The sequence below is a fragment of the Manduca sexta genome, chromosome 19, assembly GCF_014839805.1.
Source record: "Manduca sexta isolate Smith_Timp_Sample1 chromosome 19, JHU_Msex_v1.0, whole genome shotgun sequence".
NCBI lineage: Eukaryota > Metazoa > Arthropoda > Insecta > Lepidoptera > Sphingidae > Manduca > Manduca sexta.
The window spans coordinates 3,886,166-3,907,916 of record NC_051133.1 but is presented as its reverse complement, the minus strand read 5'-3'; positions in this window follow the sequence as shown (position 1 = coordinate 3,907,916).

Here is a 21,751-nt window from a genome sequence, read left to right as displayed (position 1 = left end):
AGCAAAAATACGAATTCACATTCTTTAAAACTATCAAGTATATTCATGAATAATATGGATTACTTTCGTGTTTCATATTTACATCCCTCGGCACAGACTTTTAATAAAATAAAGTACAAATAAAAATGCATGCGCGACATCAGACGAGACTTCTGATATTCAATATTTCAAAGTAGTTTTAGTTTCATGTTGAGTTTTCGTGCTGTAGAACAATCCTATTTTATATATCAGGAAAATATGAATGCAGACGCTGAATTGTATTTGTTAATACGACCAAATATGTAAATTCTGGTTATGACACGTATTTTGTTTTAGTGCGGTTGGCATTGCTTTAATTATGAATGACGATTATGAAGTTAGAGCGAGAGATACCTACACTAGGTGGTAGATAGGTGTTTGACTAGCTTATAGGCCGTAGTTATTTTTTATCTATGGTTAAGTAAAGTTAACGGCCTTAATACACTGGAAGAGCGTCCAGCACCTTCGCCATTCTTTCTGTAAATTTCTTTGTACTTCGCCAATCTGATAAGACTAAGGGTTTTTTTATTAATTTACCTAACAACGGTTCCGCCGCTTTAGTCCGATGTTTTGTTTAATAATTCAAAATTCCGATAGTATTATTAATGTTCTGATAATAAGCGACTTCAACACATATTTTTTATAAAATGGTGTTTTAAATTTATTTTAAATCTTCTTTGATGAGGTGACTGACAATTATATTTGTGCATATATATCTTTTTATTTAACCTCAATAACCTTCACGAGATATAGAACATTACAGCTAACTATCAATTTACTCATTTGTCTCAAACCATACAATTCTAAAATCCGCGACATGTAGTCGTGTAGTTTATATATCATGAGCACTAGGATCTTTATGAGGTAGTAACTCGCGCCGGTGTCAAAATAATTTACAGCTTTCATAACCCCATCATGTCTATTAATAGCCCTCGTAGACGCTCCACTGTTCTCCTCTGATGACACTAATTAAAACCGTCCTGATCGTTAACCCATTTTATATGAAAACAGACGGGTAATGTTCATGCTGTTTCCTTTTCGAGGAATTTTGATGTGATTATCACTGAAGATCGACGCTTCCTTGCGAAGATTTCCTGATTTTTATATGGGCTTTTATCGCTTTTGGAATTGTATGTAATTTATAAATATAATTTGTATATGGAAAATGTTACAACGTTTATATGAAATGATGGTAAATGTTAAAATTCAATCCACATTCTTAGTCACGGAACAAAACTCTAAGGATTTTTTAAATACTATTTGATTTCACGAATTTCCCCACAGAGATTTAATTTGCATAAACGTTTTCTTCGTACTTTTAAATCAACTTTAAGCCGTGTACAATTTTGTTTTTGCCAAACGGAAGGTAAAGACAAGAGAGTTTGATTGATTATAATTACAAATTAGGTGTGATTCTCCAAATTCGCTCAAGTGAAGTCGTTTAGACAAATGTTAATGAAAATTTACATTGGGCTAATAATTTATGAAGTATTAACGTTAAATATTTTGGTATTTTTAAGGGTAACGTGTAACTTAATAAAGATAGAAAGGAAGAAAGAGAAACATTATTCTGGTTGGGTGGTAAAGATAGTTTGCAATAAATTAAGGTAGTTATGAGGTAGTGGGAAGAAACAATTCCATTTATATAATATGGTGGGTACCTAAAAACGTAAGTACTCAGATTCTGACCAAGTGTTGAAGCTATATGTCCCACCACAACAGTGCCAATAGTATCTATATCAGCATTTGTAAATAAAAACAAAATGTTAGTAATATTTGCAAGAAATTTATATATGAATCCAGAATCACATATCATAGTGAATGAAACAAAAACACCAAATATATTATTTAACATTGTTGCTCATAAAATGTATGCTCTACATGAGTAATACAGTATGTAAAATGAGGGATTAATAACAGTTTGCAATGTGTTTTAGCTTTGATTCGACTACTGAAATTCGACTATTGAAACTAAAACACGGAGTGGAATGCAGATTACGAGAGTTTAATATTTCAATCTAACATAATGGTCGAAAATATATGAACCCGGAAAATAAATTACCACACATCATCATTAACATTTTAATGATTTCCTTCAAATTAAAAACCCATTCTTAACTCTTAATTAAATACTTCCTACTTATGTTTACTACATGCATTCCATTTGACTATTCCTGTGGTATTTATTCCTATCTTGTACACGCCGTTAAAGTTCCATTATATTTGTTACAAGGAGGATAGTATCTAGCGAAGTAAACAATTAAATGGTCACATTCTTTGTGTCACTACATATATGGCATAAGTAGTTATTTCAAATATCCTTACCAGACGTTTTTATTCCTTCTTCTTATTCTTCAGCCTTTGGAAGTCCACTACTGAACAAACCCCTTTATTACTTTATATCCTCGTTCATGGACGTCACATCACTAAACATGATATAAGTCAAGTCCAAAAAAATTTTGGTACATTACCTACGTTTTTCATAATTAGCATTATTATTTGGATCTCCTCATTATACCTGCTTACTCCAACAAAGTTATAGGCGTGATTATGTCAGTATTTCTGTTTCGTCAACTCATCCGCTCTCTCCGACCCATTAGTTACCCATTATTTGTTAAGACTATCCGTCTATATCGTGTTTAGCGAAGAAAACAATTTAATGGAATACGCGGTGGTCACTTAGTGGTAACCTGAGAGTTCAGATGTTGATGGGTTGTGTGTTTGCACAGTAAGAGGACTCTGAACAGAAGCTTATTTCTTGTCCTTCGTTTATTTGCTTTACGTATACAAATATTATTTGCAGACGGGTTTCGTTCCAATTGAGTTGTCCAATAAAGTGTACGCATTGAGGTTAATGGTAGTTTACACGCATTAGTTAGCACATGAAATGATATTTAGTTACTCTTATTTATTAAATCATGTAAAATATCTTATACCAGATTACAAAAATATAATAATTATAGCTCTGTATTGTACAGTGTTATATTGCTGTGTGCGGGGCTCCTCTACTGCTGACAGGGTTTAGGCCTTAGTCCTCCATGCTGGCCTGTGCGAATTAGTAGATTTCACACAGCCACAAAATTCCAATAGAGAACTTCTCAGGTACGCAGGTTTCCTCACGATGTTTTCCTTTATCGTTAAAGCAAGCGATAATTCACAAAGAATACACACATTTTTAGAAAAATCAGAAGTGTGTACCCTTGGGTGTTGAAGCTGCAGACATTCGTTTCGGCAGTCCGTCCCGCAACCAGCTAGGCTATTTATCTATCAACTCTCCATTGCGACACCAATCCTGATCATAAAAATTTACGATCAATGTAGATGATTACAAAAAGTCATTTTATAGACGACGTTAATACTTTCAATTTAGAGTTGTGAATAAGGATTATTAATATGAAAATCTGTAAGAAGCTTAACTAATCCAATATTAACTTGTTAAACTATTTCGTTAAACGTAGACCATTTATCTTCTTAGATTGAAACTATTTATTGAATGATTTGCATGAATTTAATACATTTTTGTATAAGTCCAGATGCTGGTTATAATATTAAGATGCAAGCATTTTTCTGTAAACATTATAAAAATAGTGAATTTAGTATTCTTTCTAACAGAATTGTCTAGTCTAGGTTCACAAACATTCTAATGTATTTCAATTAAGTGTCGTCGTACAAAAGCAATTTCAATATAACGCAAGGCAAACAAAATAAAGTCAAAATTTAATTCTTTTATGCATGAAATTAAATTCTTTAAATCGCATTAGCAACATTAAGGCGATTTGAATGTTTACTCTAGTGATAGGCAGTAAATTATATTAGGGCTTTGATAATGTTGGTTTTTAAGTCGTAATTTAATATTTTCGTAAGCGTAATCAAATTTATTTTCGACCGGCAAACCGCCACGCGTCGTCTCACATTAACCGATAACCGCGTAAGCTCTCGTGTATAAATTTTATATTCTATTAGATTTCCCACTAATCTCCTTTATCTAAGCATAAATTATTCTTAAATAAGCCGTCCCATGTGAACCGTTAAAAAATAATTTTATGCTCATATTCGGATTATGGGGTTCCTAACTGAGTTGATAACGTAAAGCGTGCGGTCAGGGCGCTGTGGCACGTGAGTTGCTGCTGGGGACTATAATGTTTGTAGCAAAAATCAACCCCTTGCTTTAGAAGCCATAGTACCGGGGTGACATTTATTAAAAAGTCCAGTTAAAGCTGAATCCTTAGAACAAAACGATCAAATCAAACGTAGTACTATCGGTCTTCTTACAAGACTTATAAATTGTACAGAAACCTGTGATTTAAATATGTTTGCTATTTAATAAAACTATTAGAAAGTCAAAATCGACCAACCATAATTATGACCTTTTCTGTATGAAGGCTAGTGGGCCCCATCCCATTTATGTTTCATATAAGGATTCTGTTATTATCTCGCGCCCACAAAACTCGGGTCAGAAATCACTTTGCTATTGAATTATCATTTCGTATAATGATGTATGGGGTGATAGTAAAATGCGGAGCGGTGCCGTGAAATTGTTGAGGGTACGTTTGATTAGATAAACAGTGAATTATTGCTTTGAAGTTTGATGTTGTTTAGACGAATGGTATCGTGATTGTTTATCTGGAATCCAAATAGCTTTATGTTGGATTTTACTACGATATAACTTTGAATCTATTTGAAAATCTCAATGATTTATGTTTTAGGTATTAACGCTGTGCAGTTTATACATGTTTGTTGTTTCGTCTGAATTGTGGATTTTTGTATTTCTCGTAGAATAATAATCACCATTATTTTTGGAAGATGATGAGATTTTTAATTTTAGAGATTCGAGGAATCTTTAAAGATATATCAAACAAAACATTCTAAAATCAATTCCTAAACCAACAAAAGCAAACAATTTTATATCGGTTACGAAATTAGAATGTTCAAGGAAACAGACATCAGTTTGAAAGCAATTTGTCTTTAAATAGTTCGTCGTGGTAGGCGCAGCAGCTGCGAAGTTTCAGCGGACGGGGGCACAAACAATTAAAATATCGGGCTAATGGAGTAAGCGGAATCCGAAGCATGTTAATGAACATATTGCCGCTTGTACTTATTTGTCGGCTGAGATGGAAAATCGATATTGTAAAAAATACTCGTGACATTAAGGTGGTGAGATAATTGGTATTGAAAAATTATAGCGTGAAATTGACAGATTTAATAGGATGCCTTCAAAGAATAATTATTTCCGAATTAATGAAGATATATTAGAATATGTTGAAGTGGTTAATACAGACGTAGAAAATGGCAACGCTTTGCAAAATATCACACACACACATAACATTACGCATTTATCCCCGAAAGGGTATGCAGAGGCGTAACTGGGACATCCACTTTTAACCAAATGTGTTCCGTCCCATGATGTGATAGGGGGCGAGCCTATTACCATATCGGGCACAAATTCCAGCATCCGGGCAGATACTGAGCAGAAAACCAAAATATCATTTTGCCCGATCCGGGATTCGAACCCAGGACCTCAGAGCGCTATACGTACCGCGCAAACAGTACAACTACGCCACCAAGGCAGTCAAAGCAAAATATCAAAATTTCAACCAATTCAATAATCTTAAAAGTCTAACACAAATAACACAGTAGCATTCAACATTCCACTTGTCACATTTGCAATGAATACAGCCTCTGTTCCGACAATACCATTACATCGCACACAAGATAAGCTATCTCTCGGTTACCCACGTGTTGATTTTGTACCAAGCGAGGATGCCGGAGACCTCAGCGAAAATAATAGAAATATGCAAATAAGCGGGCAGACAGATGATGTTCAAATAAGATTACTTATGTACACTTTCACACACGCAATGTTCATAAATCTATGAAGGTGAACCTTTGGGTAAATAGCTTGAAGGGTTGAATAAAATTTTATAAAATCAAACGTGGTCCCAACGAGCGGATGATACTGTTTGCTTTTAACAAGCTTATGATAATGTCAACGCGATCTCTCCTATATTTATGTGTTTGGACAAGGATTTGATGTTATCTTGGTTGAAATAATTATTTAATTATACGCCCGGATTTTGGGTTTGGAAAATTTATGTCTCAATATTGGGTTATGATGTAATTAATATATGAATAAGTGGCGATAGCCTAGTTGGTTGTAGAACAGACTGCCGAGGCAAATGTCCGCAGGTTCAAAATCCAAAGGGAAACACACCTATAACTTTTCTAAAAGCTATGTGTGTATTCTTTGTGAATTTATCGCTTGCTTTAACGGTGAAAGAAAACATCGTGAGAAATCTTCTATACCTGAGAAGTACTCCATAATAATTTCAAAGGTATTGACGTCTACCAACCAGTACTAGGCCAGCGTGTTAAATTGAGGCCTAAACCCTCTCAGTAGTACAGGAGGCTCGTGCCCAGCAGTGGTACAGTATATAATACAGGGCTGATATTATTATATATTATTATTAGTATAATAATATTTGATGTGAAGTCTATTGAAAGACTCGCTGCTATGACTTAATTTGCATAAGCTCATTTTTATATTAAACATCAGCTTGATCCAATCACACCTTTTCTGAATTTTGATTGAGTTCGAACTTTACCAGTACAAATATAGCATCGAATGTTTTTACTTTCATTTATATGATATTTAGACGGGCGCAGTGTTTTCAAATACACGCACCGTCCTAGTTTTACTTCTATTATATGTGGTCACATTAATAGCATATATAGCATGATAGATATTTCATCATAATATTAACCTATTTTATATCATATACTAAACAATCATCTTAACCGATACGATACTTTAATCTAAGATAAAATTGAGGTTAATTAAGACCGTGCGAAATGTCATAGTGTACTCTTAGGTTCAGATTATTTTTGTCCATGACTAACAAGATCATGACCATACCCTCGTCTCGCGGATTAGTTCAACCAGTCCATACATTTATAATTTAAATGCCTTAGTCACAGCTTGTATAAAGCCTGTCACAATGACAAATATTGTAAGATCTTTTAAATGTATTTGCGGCCATATTTATCGAGGATCTTTAGAAGTTAGCGTCAGTTCAGGGATTTTTGCCGCGATCTCGCCGAGATTTACTTTTCCAACGCTCATACAGTTTAACAAAATACTGGAAATATGACTGTAAATAATTTGCAGTCTTAATACCCTAACAAGGGCAAGTAAACACGAAGCAGATACATGCAAATTACGTCAGAAATTGTGTCCGTGTGCGAGCTTCAACGCAAATGTATCCGTAAGCCGTCCAGAGAGCAGAATCTCTTAATTTACGCCCCAAAGGGATTTGCTAAAGCCAAACATTGTTCGCTAATTATAACAGGGCGCATATGCTCTTTGTCCCACGAGGATCTTGCAAACTTAACGAGTGACGCTGTCATATGGATAGGAGATTTTGGGTTTTAAACATTTATTGTACTCAGTAAAAAAGCTACAGAAATTTAGCAGTTCTAGTCTTCTGTGAATCGTTAATTAGTGCGTGTTTGTTTATCTTATCCACAAATGTTGTTTGAGTTACAGCTTTTAATATGATAAATCTATTCTGCGTGACGTCAGTTGAAACAGAAATAATAATCATATTCACTTTGTTTGCTTTCATAAAGATTATAATGGAGGTATTATTAGTATAATTTGCTATAACGAATAATGTATTGTAGATAATTCATAATATAGTACCATTGAATTCAGCGCGCCGATTCATTTCTTGTTCAAAGTAATACTTTCTTAATATGCTAATAAATACTATGTAAGCGGAAATTATTATGTTTTCGAGACGACCATCCCTTCATTTTGCGCTTGCTTCTACTTTCATTTTTCCCATATCTTCGCAAAATTGTCTAACAAAAAACTGTCTAGCCCGCAGACCGCAACACCACATGGACGAAATCCCGTCTACCCCTTTACCTCCTCAAAAACTCCATAAACACATATCAGGCAAAACCCATCTGCATACAATACGCAACTACTACCACATTATGGAAAAATCAGCTCTAATACATTACAAAAAGGATGGCAGTAAATTTCGCAAATGCAAACATAAGTTTGGTAATAGGGCGAGCTAATCTGTCAGCTGAGCCGCTGAAGATCGTTTAAAAGCGAGTCCCCTTGTTATTGTTTATTTAGGATGGCTATTGGCGTTGAAAGCACGCTTTTGAGGCGTGCATTAATGCGATTGTCCCTCAGCCACAGATTAAAAATATGCTCTGATAGCACTTGAAAATGGTCAACGCGGATGGGGAGAGCTGATTGAGATATTTAACAGATAAAGTATAATAGGATGATTAACTTTAACGAAGGCATATCCGACTAAATAAAATTGACGCTGCTGGGGAAGTGAATACGAATGATCTTCATTAAAATCATAAAACGGAACACGAAGCTGATAACAGATTTAGCTTTAAAACTATTAGAATATTCAAACACTGGTGATATTCAACTTAAGAATAGGTTTGATTTTTATAAAACACTACGAACAAACGGAATTTATACCTTAACTATATACTTAGATACCATTTAAGTAATACATTGATACAAAGCAAGCACCATGTCGCAAACTGGGCAAACCAACTACGGACAAATAACAGAGGAACACTATTGTATTCCACTTCTCTAAATTAAGTTTGTTACATCCCAAGACAGAGATTCAACTCGTATATGTCATTATTACACTACAAACTTTGGATGATATACAATTACATTTATGAAGCCGTTGGACACGTTTATATGATATGTTTTTAACTTGATAGAAAATGATTTATCGCATACTTCAATTAAAATCAAAGAAATTATTACTTTCTCTTAATTAATCTTTTTTAGAAACAAAATAGGTGTCATATTATTTATTCATTTAAAAGCTTTCTAGGCCCTCAATTTCAAGATTGCAATTTGAAACCAGATTTTGTACCACACCCAAAATTCAAATTTTATTCCAATTCAATAATTACTTATTTTTGACCTATTTGAGACTTGAAGCGGACGATCGATTTAATTATCAACTTGAATAACATTTACTTTCCTATACAAATTGTTTCTCAAGACCCAATAGACCAGAAACAAGTACTTGGCCAGTTATTAAACTAAACACAAGAATATTTATGCGAATCATAAACAATTCGTGGGCGTTAAATCTTTCGTAACATAATTCTACTATTAGGAAGTTCGAAATTCAATTTTCAATTACGTAAACAAAATAACAGTGTCTGTGAAATAATTTTCGTTTGACCTTTGTGGGTGTATCTTGGAAACTTCGATTATATTTTAAAGGAAATTATAGCACTTTGTCTTTATGCTTTATCGATAGTAACAACCTCGTGACATAACATTTATGTTGAACTCTATTTTGGTGTTACCGTTTATAGATGCTTACGATATGAGTTGTTAGAACCATACGAAGTTACAAAGAATCCATCGTTATAAAAAGGTCAAAGTGTGTAATTTTGGACGCAACTGATTCAATTTTGAAAATTCTTTCTTTAGTAAGAAAACCTGCAGTATCCTTAGTTGCTGCCAATTTTTATGCACAACAACGACTAACTCCTGAAATCGATAAAATTTTATATGAAATGTCGATATTCCCATTTTAGTTGTAATCGTTTTATTTGAAATTTATTTGACTATCAACTCGGCTTTGAAATCCAGTTTAGCTGCCATTGGTCATCAATTTTGATATAATAGATTAACATGTTTTGGACATACGTTTCCGTATTTTGTGCTGTATGGCACAGATAATTGAATTGAATTCGCAATTCACAGGATGTTGAAATGTTTTATTTAGTTGTCAAAAATAATATCGTTTGCGAGTAAAGAGAAATGTTTGTTTCGACTGATTTTATTACTCTCCTATGCAAGGCCCCGCTTGAACTCTGTAATTCAATGTTCGTCAAGTCATTTGGTCAAATAAAAAACTCAACTTAATGATTCCAAGATATTTTTATTACTTATCTATAATCCTACTAAAATTATAAATGCGAAAGTTAGTGAGGATGGATGTATGTTTGTTTGTTCCTATTTCACGAAAAAACTATTTAACGGATTTGGATGAAACTATACAATATTGGTTATATATCAGATTAACACATAGACTACAATTTATAATGATTTTGTCTAATTTGGTCATAATATAACGATACATATGAAGTAAGTCGGAAAAAAATTATCCCGGAAAACGATCCCGAAAATTTTATCATGCGGGCGAAGCCGCGAGCAAAAGCTAGTAATTTATATTGAAGTACCTAACATTAACAAATAATCCAAAAACTGCCTTATTTCACAATTCATAACGCCTAACTCAAACAGTAACAATTCATAATTCCATTAATTAAATTTATAGACAAATTAACGGACCCAATACCGAAGCACAATCGGGTATATGCATTATTTTGGTCCTTCGCAAAATCCGTTTCGAGTTAGCCAATCGTCGTCCTAGGCGGACAAAAGCACAATTAAGTACAGCGGGGACCGATAACAAAAGGGTGGCGAGCGTACGATTTGTTGCAGGCAGTCTTTATCTGGCCCACTATTGACCCCTTTACCCTAATTTCAACGAGTGTACACCGATCCGACCCTCTTTATTTCTCTGTGCAGTATAATTCGGAGCTATTGTCGGATTTCGCTCGCCGCAATTTAATTTCGCATAATAAACATTTGTGCAGAACTTGTGTACTTGTGTAATTTTATATAAAATCTAAGTTGCTTTCCGGGAAGATTATAAAAAATTATAATAGATTTTTTCATTAGTATGCTTTTGGGTATTTACAAGATTGAAATTAATTCCCAATATGGAGACTCGTCCTCTATCATCCCAGGGGACGGATATAAGTTCATCAATACCACAATGAGTAAACTGAAGAATATTTTATAATTCTAAAATGACACACTTTACTGGTGGTACGTTTCCCATATGTGAGAGGCCACTTGGGTAAATACCACACAATTTATATTTTATGCCGCCAAGCAACAGTGTATAGTCTCTGTTGTGTTCCGGTTTGAAAGACATTGTAGCCAGTGTAACTACTGGGCCATGTCTTAGGTTGACGAGCGCAGTGGAATACCAAACGATATTTTATAATACAAGGTGTTGCATGGTGTTTCTACCGTGTATGGGCGGTCGTATCGCTGACCATCAGGCGAACGACAAGCTCGTCTCGTCATACTAGTTAATAAAAAAAAAACACTTTTTGTCTGATCTAAAAATCCAACCTCGAAACTCATGCCGCAGTCTGGGAATGCTGCAAATAAATCAATAAAGCGAGCAATAACGATAGTTTAGTATTAAATTCGTATTAAACACATTCGATACAGCTGTACGTTCCGGTGTCGCTTCACAATACAAGGGTATCTATCAGAAGTACCCTTTTTGTGTGAACAAACCACGTGGTCCGAATTTGGGGAATTATCTACGCTTTCGCTCATTTCGGAGTGATTTGCATGTTTGTTGTTACCCCCTGTGATAGATGCACGTGGTCTATGAATAAGTATTGTAATAACCCTTGATAATGATTTCATGATAATATATTTATATAATAAGGTAGGGCTCGGAACTCCATCAAAAATAATAAAAAGAAGAAGAAAGATATATAAGTGAAAGAAATGGATCCATCACAGCAACACCAAATTTTCTTGCCTGTTATCTCTGGTGAGAACTGGTTTCCGAACTGGTGGTGGAGTTAAAATTGACGGAATCTAAATAATGTATAACATTTTACGGGTTCAATTAAATAATTTCATATCATTTCATCATTTTAGTATATCTCAATAGGTAGTAAATACATCTATATCTTTAAAATCTCATCAGCCTACAACTGTCCACTGCTGAACACAGGTCTCCCCCAGAGTGCGCCACGTTGCCATATCTTTAAAATGAATATCATTGATTCCGAAATAACATAAGAAGCAAATAATTTGTCCCTTACCTTGTTCATGCTACACTACTTTCATACTGACTAAATCATAGACCTTAACACCAAAAATATGCTTAAAATCAACGTCACCTTGTCAGCATCGAGCCATGGTATTAGATGCATCTAAAATAGTCGACATTTTTTCAAAGTCGTCACTCATCGAAAGCGACGTGCCGTTTTCACCCTACCTCATTCCGCGTCAACGCATGCACTAATTAGCTGACACCCGACACTGCTCGCAGGGAACTTGTGAACTTGGACCTTTTTAGCTGGGAAGCAGGTGTTCCTGCTAATGTGGTGAGTGGGAGTTGGTATATTGTTGAAAGACTAAGTTTATTATCCATACGAATGTAAAAGAGAGGAATTGATAGATGTTTTACCACTAAACGTGATAAAAAGAGAACTTAGCAAAATTATAGAGTAAAAAGAGAACGTGTTTAACTTAAATACTGGCACAATTTCAAAACCCTTTTCATGTATTATATTTTTAAATCTAAACATGAAAAGGGAGAGTTTATTTGTTTAACAGAGATATTATCGTAAAATATTTTATTTTAACAGATTTACTAATAAAACAGTGTACAATAAATGTAGAAAGTTGAATCCTGGTAGGAATAATGGCAGGTACAAAAAAAAAGGAAAACACAGAGAACATCGACACACATCTATAAATAATTACAAGCAACATTCTGAATTAATAAAACTGGCAAGTTTTGAACAACGGAAAGCCACAGACTGCCGCAAGCACACAACGGGAGCGAACACAAAGCATGGCTCGTTATAGTGTCGCAATCGCAAACTTCGGTCTTTTGTCGGCCGTTGTTCCGAACGCCACCGAATGTACTAATTAGTGTCCCTGCTTGGGACTTATTTGCTGAGTGCAATAGAAAGTTTCCGAACGGATTCGGTTGACCCGTGGTCGCAGACACCCTGTTAAACTGTTCCCTCACCTTTTTGTCTTGTGTTCAGAACGTCTCCTTTGTTCTCTTGTTTACTTGTCATTTGTTTAGATTCCGTTTATTCTATTAAGTTGTCGGACGTCCTTATTTACTTTCTTGTGAGTCAAAGAATAGGACTCTGCATGTAAAGTAAATAGCGAAGAAACTTTTAAGTAATGCCGTTGACATTTCCTTTTATTTAATGTGTTGTCAATTTTTTGTTTTTGTTTATATCAGCAAAATTATATTAATTTAATTATGGTAGAGATGTTAAGTTCTATATGAAAATATTATCGACCATCAAGTTTAATGTTAGGTGATTGTTCTTTTAAAATATACAAAAATATTTATTTTTTACTCCATATTTTTTTTAATAGTATTAATATTAGTGCGCTACTATACCTATTTATCGTGAATAAGTATAATACTGTTGATGATGTTCTATATATAACGTAAAAAGAACCAAGCAAACATCATTAAAGAAACCAAATACAAACATAAGGAAAACATTTTTTTACATCCCAATTAAGGAACACTTTCTTCGTTTGATCAAGTTCTCGAAGTTAAAACATTCAACAACGCGTGTAAGAGTTTTATTGATATAATTAATAGTACATTAATGAATGGCTCGTTTGTATAAATGTTCTAAAGTAGTTTTTAATTGGTAACACAGTCGCACGGAACAATTTAAACGAATGTAGGTCGTTCACTCAGCCTCATTGCTTAATTGAAGTTGGTATCTTCTACACCGATGCAATGCAAATATGAGTTCAGAAACCTAATAAATGTCCTGCAAACAAACATTTATTTCAATACCTATTAGGTAGGCTGGTAGGTTAGCTAGGTTAGGGCTTTTATTGTCCTCACCGGTGAGGATCGCGACGCGTTTCTCCCTTATTGCTTATTTAAAAATACATATATACTTACATCATTTTATTTCTTCTTCCCTGCCAGCCCGAGCTGGCTTCATTGTTTACTAAGTATATTTTTCATTTGTTTTATTTTCAATATAAATTGTCTTTGTTTATATAAGCTAATTTCATTAAGTGATAATTAAATATTCTCATGTACCTTGACTTATCATAAGTGCAACTATGTTCGCCTACGTGATGAATAAAGCATTTTTATATTTTTTTTTTATTTGTTATTTATATCCACTCAAGACTACTTGTTGGTTACATTACATTTTTTACGTGCATGGTAAGGTGAACCCACAGCACCTGATGGTAAGTAGAGTCCAATAGAACGTCGACTGACGAGAGACGATTACCCCTCGACAGTCGATATCAACGGTTCTTATTCCGTCTGTGGGAGCATATCCGTCTTTTCGCAATTACGGGCATACTATTTAAAGGACAGCCTTGATGAAAATATAGAGGTAAATAGGGGATTTTTTGACTGTTTTACACAGTCAAAAAATCCCCTATTTACCCTACGGCTATCATACTTGTCCTTAGATTAAAATACTTGTAATTTCAAAAAGACACAGCCGTCCCCGTTGACGGAATAGGGCCCTTTGACTATATTTTCGTTGAAATAAAACAACTTTTTTCATAAATTCACCCTTACAAATTCTCTAACAGGATATAAATCTAGTAAGAGACTACCGCAGTGAAGTTGTAGCGCAATTCGCGCTGCATGGCTGCTCGAGTCTCGAAAACCCTTCTGACACGCGCGTACCGCGTCGCTTGGAGTACTATGCATATCAGTTTGTCGACAATATCGTGCCAAGTTTGGGACAGTGATATCCAGGTCACAATTTAGCAAACTTGCTGGCACCGCTCGGAGCTGAGTAAGTTGAAAACTCTGTAATTGTCCCACTGTAGGGAAAGACATTGGGTGTCTTGTTATAAACTTAGTTTTGCATTTATATTTAGCAAACATTTTGTTGTAAAGCGCATACTTAGACTAGCTGGGAACTTTTAGTTTAGCATACAAAAACATGATTTACATTAAGAAAATTCTTGTCTGTGACATTATCTTTTTTTATTGTTGTCATTTTCTTTCCACACACTGCATGATGCCCATAGTTGGGCATTGTTTAATTATCAGTTATAATATTACTCTAAAATAAGGTTTAATTCATAATATTTCTTGCAAGCTAAAACGCCAGTCAGATGCATCATAATAAATCAAATCTAGCAATAAAAATGTGGTAATAACTCAAACGAAAAGTAAAAAGAAATCCTTCTCAGAAAAATCAGATATATTAATACCTTTCTCACCACTTGCACTAAAACGATTCGCGGTTTGTTCAAAAGTGAATCATAAAGTGTGACGTGTGCGTCGGGTGGTGATTGACTGCGCTTTGACCGGTAATTGGGAACGCCGAGTTGTTACCGCCCCGTCTCGTTTAAACACTTTGAAATGCCACGGCATTAGTTTTGATCCTTTGATATTGGAACTTTCTGTTTGTGTCATTGTTCAAATTATATTGGGTTTATTTTAGCTTGTAGTCTACATAAATGTGTTTTCTCATAATGGATTCCGAACAAAATCCGGCTCAGGGATGAGTGGATTGTTATTCTCTGATAATGAGTATGATGTGTAGATTCGATTGAACCTCGGAGATACTAAAAGTATTCTATTATATACTCTCAGGTAACTTACTACTTACTTTTAATATGGCGAAATATTTACGTTGTGTTCTTTGAATTTTGAAAATTCCATATTTTATTTTTGCCATATTTTATAAAATATTATACAAGTCCCCAAAATCATTCGTGCATAGATTCCAAATGAAAAAATAAACTCCTCTCTTTCAAAGTTTTGAAAATAGAACTGAAATATACAAATCAGTTGTATGCCAAATTAAAACGATAAAACTTTGTGCGGTTAACATACATTGTATGCACATGACGTTTCCACAAATCCAACTGAAAGCATTGTAACGCGAAACCAGCACTTTTCTCAACAAATATTTATTCCAAAGCAGACGGATTCATTTGTTCCAATAAGTGGTCTTGTTTTTGTCTTAACCATTGTCTGGAATTCAAAGCCAATCGTCTGGCTATCTGCGACGCCTGATTATCTCAATTCGACAGCATTCTCATCGATATGTGTTTCCGTCTCATTCTCTCCTACTGTAATTTCAATAGAAACAGAAGACAAAGCATGTGCTAAAGACGGATAAACCAACAATGGATGTGAAATGAAACTGAATAAGGCTCCAAGTTTAACACACTCAAGAATGTCTACGAACACTCCATTTATTGTTCTGAAGATGAGTACTGTTTGAGACTTCAATATACTAAGTAATAATGTAGACTGTATTGCAGAAGTTCAACTCGTCAGAAATGTGATATTCGTGTACTCATCTTGGAGATTAGTTTAGTCAAGTTGTAACAGCGTAGTTAGTTAACGAATCTGAAACATTTACGAAACTAAATATTACTGAGTCTGAAAGCAGTCGTTTCAGCTTTAGGTTTTAAGTAATGATATGAACCTAGAATGTTCGTCAAGACTTGTTCTGTAGGCTACTTTTTATTTATTATATATACATATAAGTTCTCTGACCTGGTCAGACATAGTACTTTTTTTAATATGCTATTATAAGATAGGCTATTGTTATCTGATATGATTTGTGAAGTATCGATAGTCAGAAATTGGAAAAGTGTAAAATATGCTTTATTAATAAAATATCTGTTATGAGAGAAAGATAAGCACTTCGACAAAGATCGTAATTTCGGCAATTGGATAAATATTTTGTAGCGATAAACTACCTTCGATCAGACGACTGGCAACAACTGGCATGCAAAACACGCAAACAGCGATATACATTTAAACATCCTTATGTCCACGAATTCATAAAAAAATAAATAAGGTTCCTTTAAAAAATCGCCTCGCCAAGCCATCTAGAACATGTCATTTTCAATCGGACAATAAACCCCACCGGACCCGTCAATATAAAATCCAGCTTATTTGCAATTTTTACAGCCTCCTTTGTTGGGCGGGATATAACGAGATATGAAAACCCTTTGTGCGATAAGGGGGTAATACTTCAATTTTATAGTTCATAGTTCATACAGGTTCGGTTCGTATAGAATGGGGGCTAAGTATGGGATGATTTACACTGGTCATAACGTGGATAATCGGCAGTTAGCACTTAAAGGTTATGCTTTTAAACTAGAACGCTGTGAGGTATGTCACTGGCTATTTGAGAATACTGGATGCTTTGGTCTTCTAAATCGAGATTGTGGATAATTCAACGCTTGAAAGACAATCATATCTAAGAGACAATCAGTAAATTTTTGAGTAGGATGCTTTAAAGTTTTGATTTTAATATGAAAATTCAAAACAAACTTTTTATTTTACAAAGATATAGTCTAATGATATTAAAATTGTCTTAGACCTACAGAACCTAGGTCAAATGATGCAAAAAAAAATAGCGATTCTCCATCAGAATCATTCATGACGAAACATTGCTAATATAAGAAGATGTCTTTCAAAAAGGGCATTAGCCCAATTGGGTGTGAAACGGACTGCCAAGACGAGTATCCGCAATTTCTAATCCCAAGGACATACACTTTTGACTGTGAAATATGTGTGTGTTCTTTATGAATTTTCGCTTGCTTTGACCGTGAAGGAAAACATCGTGAGGAAACCTGCACACCGGAGAAGTTCTCTATAGGAATTTTAAGGATGTGTGGTCTACCAGTGCACTAAGCCAGCGTGGTGGACTAAGGCCTAATCCCTCTCAGTAGTAGAGGCCCGAGCCCAACAGTGAGACAGTATATAATACAGCATTTATATTATTATTAGTAAGTTATATTTTACAAATTTCATAAAATCGAACTACTTACCACACCGCCGCCGCGTTTCCATTCAACTCACAGAATATTTATGTCCGGCCGAGTCGTCTCAAAGGCACCCAGTTAGAATATTTATGTTTGAATTTTTTTTCCGTGTCATCTTATTATGATTAGTGGACATTAAGGATGAAAGGACTGTATTAAAAATAATTACATTTGACGTAAAATTCTTTGGAAATACGATATACGAGTGTCGTAAATCATTTGTAGAAAGTTATTTACATTTTATGTAATTCTAGTAAATGTGTATGTAATTCGGGAATAAAAAGCTCGATATACGACTTTACGGGTACTTAAAAAGGGTTGCAATTGTGTTGTAACATCTATTCATTACAAGTCATTATTGAAATTGTTCCTTACAGAGCACTTTTCTGAGCAGCCAACTTTTTTTTGTTTTCTTTTAGTGTTAAAACCTTACTAATCCGACCCCCAAAGAACAAACTATTATAGATATAAGGAAAAAATGTAACTACAACTTTTGCAAGAAATAAGACGCTTTTTTATGTTTTTTTATTTTTATTTATTTATTAGTGTTAAAGATTGGCGAAAGGAGTCTTGGGTACGGATCCAGGGCGGAAAGCAGTTTAAAACTAAGTACCTGAAGACACCTACCTGTCTATACACTAATAAAAAGAACTCTTAAGTGACTCAGTTCTTATGATTCAGTCACCAACGTTCGCTCACATTACCCTATGCCGTGTATAAAATTATAACAAAAAAAAATAACAAGTTCATACAATTACTAAAATTAGTTATGGCTACGAGCAATCTCATTTCCATCGGCCGCTCATTATAATGCTGTTAGTAAAACACAACATGGAATATAATAATTTTGTATTAGCATTTAATTTTACGGGCCAACGAACGTCTTCGATGTGTTCCCAAAGATGAAATTACTAGCTTTTGTCCCGGTTATATTGAACGATTATCTTGAAGACCTTTTTGAAAAGTAATTGAATATTTTGGGTATTTTTTATCAATGGCTTAAATTAATTAGGTTTGGATTATTTTTTCTAGATAATATAGTTTATCCAAAACGAATGTTTTCAATAAATTAAGAACAAGAAATGTTGAAAAGAATTTGTCAATAATGGATCATTGTGTAAATTTTAATGATAATGTACAGAATAATAACCAAATATTAGGTATAAGAACCATTTTTATAAGGTGATTAGTTAAAAAAATCGAACTCTCTGAATCACAATATTTTTTACACGTCAAAACATTTATGTAATAAACGAGCACATGTACTCTCATTTATTCAACTGATATTTTGCGGTAGTTAAACGCTTATTAACTCCAATCTAGAGGGTCTAAGCAACCATGACCGGCTTATAAAAACACACTTAATTCATATCATAAAGAATTTAGATTCATAAAACTTTTGATGACATAATGAGGCAAGCAATTTGGTCTCCACGCGGCCCGAACTCACATGGTCCCCGCCAATCTCATGAATAAATAATATAGAATCACAATTTAGTCAGTCATTAAGCAATTACGCTGTTACCATTATGTTTTCGAAATGCTTTTAATTTTTTATTAGATCGAATTATGGCGGTCGCGAAGGTGTCTCGCTTGAGATGCGATATTAAATACCAATCATGTATCGCGGAGGTATCATGTCGATAAACGTAGCTCGTTTCGTGATTCATTAAAACGTAGTTAGCTGACATGCTTCCTTGAATGGGACGTTGATTACCTACAAGTGTTTTAGCGAGTCATCGTATGAGAGAAGTTAATAATGTTAAAACTAGGTTTGCTCGTGACTCTGAGTATGAAATTCACAGAATAAAAGTAAGCAAAGGATACTGAAATATTTTTCACAATCAAATATGTTTGTAATCTATACCAACGTTCTCTCGCTAATATATTATTTATTAGGAAGGATGTATTCATTTTTTTTCTTATCAAACAATTTATTTCTTAGCAAGCCGTCATCGTTTTTTTATTTGATTAACTATTTCATAGACGCTAAATACTTTAATATTTGAATTATAATACGTAAATCTTAGTATTTCTTCGTATACCCGATCGTTAAATCACAGGTGTTTTTAATGCTCTTTGAATTTATATCACATATTTTTCTTAGAATATTTTTTTTTTATTGCTTTGAATGACGAGACGAGCTTGCTATTCGCCTGGTGGTAAGCAATACGACCGCCCATAAACATTAGAAGTACCATCCAACACCTTGAATTACAAAGTATTCTTTGGTATTCCACTGCGCTCGCCATCCTGAGATATGAGATGTTAAGACTCATTATGTCCAGTAGTTACACTGGCTACAATGTCCTTCAAACCGGAACACAACAGTGACTACACACTGCTACTTGGCGGCAAAAATAGACATTGCGATGGTACCTACCCAGGTGGATTCTTACATATGAGGGATCTACCAACAGTAAATTAAATGTAATTTACACAAAATAAATTAATTTTATGCGTCATGGGATTCGTAAATGGTTACCCAGAAAACGTTTTGTACTATACGGCTCCAAATGACCACTTTTCGGACTCAATCAGGCCAACATTTACGTGATCACAGTTTTTAATGCAGCATCGTTTAATCGCGTTAAAATTGCAGGGTCCTTAAACTAAGAAAATCGTGAACTGATTATAGAAATTACAGCGGTTTCTCGATGATGAGGGTTAGATGACTAATGTAAGTTTTTAAATTATATATTACAGAATATGTAGGTTGTTAAGCATCTTATTTTATCATGTAGGTGGAAAACAAATTTAGAAATAGATTTAAGTAAACGCTTTTAAAATTATGGTCAACAGTACATACAAGAATAAAAATGTTGAAAGTATCGTAGATATGTGGAAGAGGTTCTTTGCCTACAATATAAACTTGAAAAATTTTTACTACTATATAGCCGGTTCAGTGAAATCATTGAAATTAAAAAAAAATTACACCTGGTACCCAAATTGGAGGTACTAACTAATTTTAACGTTAAGTGAATTCTGCTTCTGGAACTTATAAATATATAGATAGAATAGATTCTTCAGCATAAATTTCGCCTTTATACTCTTTGTATATAAAGCCTAATAAATAAATCAGAAATAATAGATACTTAAATCTATCTAAATAATAATTAACAACTTTATAATAAATATAAGATAAGATATAAGATAGAGGCCCTCTGATTTTCTTAAGGGTCGACAATGCGTACTATTCCTATAACAATGTGAATATTTACGGATATTTTCCATCAATAACAGGTCTGCTCGTTAACTAACCTCCCATTATCTATCTTCTATACTTACAATAAATCTGTAGAGAGGTCAATTCTGTACATGAAATATATTTCCAAAATAACCATCAGGGGGTGATTAGGGATCGATACTGATGCCAAAAATGCAATTAGTAAAATTTTTGTCTGTCTGTCTGTCTGTATAACCGTTATAGAAAAAAAACTACTCGACGGATTTTAACGAAACTTGGTACAATTATTTGTCATACTCCTGTGCTGGTTATAGTATACTTTTCATCACGCTACAATTAATAGGAGCAGAGCAGTGAAGGGAAATGTTGGGAAAACGGGAGAAGTTACTCCATTTTTAAGCTTCCGTCGCGTGTGCAACCTTAATGGTTAAAGCTACACAGAAATCATGTATGACGGAAATGTTTTCCTTAAAATTATGTAAAAAATATCCCACGACAGCATATGTCTATCTTTTATGGTTGACTCACAATAACACGTGTAACTCCCGATAGCTTAGCAGTTCGAAGCTTTCTCATTATATTTGTCTACTCTTACGTTTATAACACTCTCAGTCATCCCTAATTAAAAAAGTTAACATTATTAAATATTCCAAAAAAAATAATCATAGAAATCGGTATAGAAACACCAAAGTTATACATGAGATACGCTAATAATAAGCCATCATACGTGAATACTGAATCATGCTATAAGGATTATTTCTGTATATATATAAGGTCGCGAACGCACAGGCAGGCGGCTTGCTTGGCACCTAGAGGCTAGCGAATCACCTAGCGAATAGCTTCGTAAAACGAACATTCTCGAACGTTCGCGACCGGCTCCATTTTTGAAA